The 4884-nt window shown below is 31.0% G+C and overlaps 1 long non-coding RNA gene across 13 annotated transcripts; it reads left to right on the forward strand.

Moving 5' to 3' along the window:
- Positions 1-207: 207 nt before the first annotated feature.
- LOC114163024 lies at positions 208-3957 on the forward strand. Of its 13 annotated transcripts, none has more exons than XR_003599353.1 (7): positions 208-242; positions 360-397; positions 483-2176; positions 2619-2727; positions 3147-3196; positions 3287-3334; positions 3484-3957. It is a non-coding gene; the product is annotated as an uncharacterized LOC114163024 (long non-coding RNA). The 13 variants fall into 13 exon arrangements; XR_003599356.1 differs by having other exon boundaries at positions 3147-3182; XR_003599351.1 differs by having other exon boundaries at positions 483-518; positions 615-652; positions 1113-2176; positions 3147-3957.
- Positions 3958-4884: the final 927 nt, after the last annotated feature.

The following is a 4884-nucleotide window of genomic DNA, read 5'->3' on the forward strand; positions in this document are numbered from 1 at the left end:
TCTCCTTCCTCCTAAACCCCCTTCTTGCTCCTCCATTTTTTGGTTTCGAGATTTAACTTTTGTTTTTCCCAGATTCAACCGTTGAAATTTTTGGGTTAATTTACTGGAAACTTTTGGTTTTGAATTTTTTTAGGTTTGGGACTTTTTTTTTTTTTTTCAGATTCAGCAGTTGAAATTTTTGTGTTAATTTTTTGGGAATTTTGGTTTTGAATTTTTCAGGTTTGGAGAAACAAGGTTTGGAGGTAAGGATTTAAGGTGGTTTGTAAAAAGGAATTAAAAAAGATTCAATTTTTAGTCTTTTTGTTTGCTTTTTATGCTTAAAATACTTCTCATTTTCTCCTTTTTCTAAACTTTTGTAGTTGCCGTTGACTGAGGAGATTGTTGAAGTATTTTTCAGGTTTGGGACTGTTGTTTTTTCTCAGATTCAATCGTTGAAATTTTGGTGTTTATTTTTTGGGAACTTTTGGTTTTGAATTTTTCAGGTTTGGAGAAACAAGGCTTGGAGGTACGGATTTAAGGTGATTTGTAGAAGGGAATTAAAAAAGATTCGATTTTTAGTCATTTTTTTATGTTTCAAATGCTTCTCATTTTTTCCTTTTTCTAATCTTTTGTAGCCACCATTGACATATGGGATTGTTGAAGTATTTTTCAGGTTTGGGACTGTTGTTTTTTCTCAGATTCAATCGTTGAAATTTTGGTGTTTATTTTTTGGGAACTTTTGGTTTTGAATTTTTCAGATTTGGAGAAACAAGGCTTGGAGGTAAGGATTTAAGGTGGTTTGTAAAAAGGAATTGAAAAAGATTTGAACTTATTTCATGGTTTTGTAGGTTTTCTTTAAAGAAGTTCTCCATATCAAAAAGAGTTATGATATTGTCTATTCAAAGCTCTATATGAATTAGAGGATTTTTTTTCTAATGTTTATGAGAATTCTGGACTAGAGTTAATGATGTTTTAGTAAAGAGGTTGTGGGAATTGTGAATTGCTTTCTGCAGATGCTGTGTTGGTGATTTAGTATTCCATCTATGCCTTTCATCTATGCCTAATTTGTGAGTTCAGTGCAAAAGGAATTAGCAACCCAAGAAGGATTCTAATATTGTCTTTTAATATTGCAGGAAGTTGCATTATTGACTGATGAAAGATTTTCAGGAGGTTCACATGGATTTGTGGTTGGCCATATATGTCCTGAAGCACAAGTTAATTGAATATTTTTTATAATCAGATGCATTGTGTGTGAAATGTTTTATCTTAAGTTGTTAGCCCAAATGCTTGACATAATTAGTCCCTACACTTAATTATTAGTAAAGGAATGTTTACCACCGGTAATAATTTGTGTGTATGCTAAAATCTTTGTTAACTTTGTTCAGCTCATAAAGAACCACCCTGGTTTGGTTAGTCTTTCATAACCGTGATTGGCAAAAGTGTGTGTTCTTGAGATTCTTAGCAGTAGTGTTAAGATTGTAAACAAAATATCAAATTATTAAGGGAATTTGTGAGGAAACTGACGACACTGGAGTGAGAAAGAAATATTTCTAAGCAATGCCAACGATAGTATATTCTGCAGTGCTCTATTTTCAAGGGACCAGAGAAGTGGCTTTGGCAATCTTTTGAAGTGATTATTCACACTTTTGCAATTCATTCAGGGGATGCAATTGTAGTGTGTTTGTGTACTTAGAAAAAAATTATACTTCTAAAACCATTTAGGTCTGCCTTTTGGTATCAAACTTTGTTCTTTGCAAACTCAGTTTAATTCCAATATTCAAGCTATTTAATTATATTGGGTGTAATAGTAGTATGTTGGATTTCAAATGTTGAAGAATAAATTGTAATGCTTTACTGTAATTATGTGCAATTATAATTTTGATGTTTTAATCAGGACTACAAAGGTAGAATGCTTTAGAAACCTACGTAAGACTACGAACATAATTTTTTTTTTCAATTATTTTCTCTTAATAAAGAAATTCTTGAAATTGTTCTTTTAGTAACGATAATAATTTTACTAGCTTTATTGATTTTATAGGAAGGTGGTCCTATTGGCTTGATTAAAAATGGAGACACAATCAACGTTGACGTCCAAAACAGGAGAATTGATGTTTTGGTATCAGATGAAGAGATGGAGGCACGCAGAAAAAAGTGGACTGCTCCTCCATATAAAGCTAACCAAGGAGCACTATAGAAGGTATATGGCTTGAAATTCTTGGAAGGAAAAAAACTAGACGTAACTTTATGTGTGGCTCGATACATTTCAATCCATATCTCGATACGTTACTCTCTGGTCCTCCAATTTTCAACTGTTACACTATATTTTTCTTGGTTGTGGGTACATTTATCCTAAGTCAGATTTTCTAAGCTTGTGTCGCTGCGGTCAAACACTTAATTAGATGATCAAAAGTGTATTTCTAAGAACCTTCAAAGGACTAAAGAATAACAACTGAGAAATATTGGGATAGGAAATTGCATTTCTTTTCCTTTTTTAATTAGATGATCAAAAGTGTATTTGTTGTTTTGCTCTAGATAAATTAATATATGCACATCGGCACATTTTATACAATTATCTACACTTTTGTCAGTATTTTTTTCTTCCCAATGTTTCTAATCCTATATTGTTTGTTCTGTTCCAGTATATTAAAAATGTGAAATTTGCTTCTAGCATATGCGTGACGGATGAGTAGAAAGACATATTTCCATAGCAAAAGCTGATTGTGTATGCCTTGATAGCGTTTTAATGAGGTATTACAATTTTGGATTACACGGTGCATGTAAATGTAGCCCGATGTGTCTTTTGGATTTTTGTTTTTATTTGGCTATTATTATAAACTTGAATGGCACCACCGATCTCATATATTTGTTTTCTTTTCTTCAGTTATTAAATTTTATCAATTAGAAGTGAAATTTTGTATCTTAAGCTTCCAGAACAGATTGGCTAAAGTTGAATTAGCAGTTGATTAATTAGATTTTCTAGAGCTACCCTCTTCTTTGTTGTTTATAGCCTTCCGACATAGGAACTATTATTTTTAAATGATAGAAAATAGGAGTTTCATTGCATTGGCAACTACAAATAAGGTTTCAAAGTGCCATAACAGTATGATGTGAAGCTTGATTAAATCAATGAAAATGTTGAGAGTTTATGCTATTGTATCTGCAACCAGGCTGAGTTGGACAAGCAGGCAGTGACGCTGCGACGAGTGAGTATAACGCGGTTGGCAAAGCATGAACCTTTCCTGACTATTTTTCATCTCATAATTGTAATCACGTTAGTCTGAACTTATTAATTGCATGTTTGATTCAGTTTATTTTGTAGATCCACTCTCAAAGAAGGTCTGGCCTGAGGAAGCTGGTATAAATTATACTTTTTTTGGCTTACAAATCTCCTAAATTATTCTTTTTTTCTTACAAATCCCATGTGGATTGAAATATTGAATTGCATATGCTCATGAATCTTTTCTTTATTGTCTTGGACTTATTATGTTCCTTGGATTCTGTGAGGCTATCTTGTGGTTGAAACCATGACAGTTGAGATTGTGGGATTTAAGATGATTCAAGGACCAGTAGAGAATGCTGCTGAAGGAGCAAAACCTGAAGAAGGGGAATGGAAAACTGGAAAAAGTTATAGGAGTTGTGGAGGCCATCAAATTTGGGTGACATGGATGAATGGGCAAAAACTAATTGTCAATTTTTGAGATGCCAAGCAGCAAACAACACAACCAGTAGCAAAATTGTTTTCAAAATTATATCCAGACTTTATGTAGAAAAAAAATATATTTATTTTTTATTAGAGGTCTCTCCCATGAACTTTTATATGGATTTTGGTGCTCCTCTTGATAGTAGTGTTGTTTGACCTTAACTGTGTAATTTAAACATTTATTTAGCCCATTGATGGTACATTTGGTGCCAACAAGCATCTAGGAAAGTGTTGTGGAACAAAGTTCACTGGAAAAATTATAGGACTTGCATTCCTTCCATGTGAGTTATTTTTTCAGAATGAAATGATATGATATGATGATTCTTTCTCAATAGAGCATGTACCATAATTATATATTCATTGCAGTCATAATGAGATGAATTGATTTCTCAAATCAAGTCCCTAAGAGGTGATAGTATACAATTTTAGAGTATTGTGGATGAAAAAATAAAAGAGATTGAACCTTTGCAACAAGCATTTGGTTCATACTAATTTTAAATATTTTGTAACGACGTCAATAATAATATATTGTCTTTTAGCAAATCAATACATGGCTTTTAAGTTTTTTCATATATGTGGATAAAGCTATTGTAACTTACTCATGTTTATGTGTTGTTGTCCTCGACATTCTGAAATAAATTATTGAAATTTTACTATGATTTTAAAACACATGATAGTATTGCACCAGTGGCCTCAGTTTTGATTCTCTTACAAACATATTCAACATTTTTCTTGCATTACTGGTCTACTGGATATGTTGTGCACTTTGAACTTCATTTTCGTAGTAATTTTATTGATTTTATTTTATACGGGACCAAAATTCATAATATACCTACATCTTATTTTAAGAACGATCTTTATATAAACATTTTAATTTAATATAATATATAACTAATTTTAGTTTCTCTGTTAGTACTATTATTTTTGATTTTATATATCAATATATTTTAATATCTTTGTATGTGTTTGTATCTAAATGTGTTTCTATTTATAAATTTTAACAATAATTTGATGTTATTTTTATTTTCTACGAGACCATATTTCGATTATGTGCATATTTTCTATATAATCATATTATTATTTGAATTAATATGAGCAGTAATAGTAGTAACATTATTATTATTGAGATTATTATTATTATTATTATTAGTAGTAGTAATGTTAGTACTATTATTTTTGATTTTATATATCAATATATTTTAATA

The sequence above is a fragment of the Vigna unguiculata genome, chromosome 9, assembly GCF_004118075.2.
Source record: "Vigna unguiculata cultivar IT97K-499-35 chromosome 9, ASM411807v1, whole genome shotgun sequence".
NCBI lineage: Eukaryota > Viridiplantae > Streptophyta > Magnoliopsida > Fabales > Fabaceae > Vigna > Vigna unguiculata.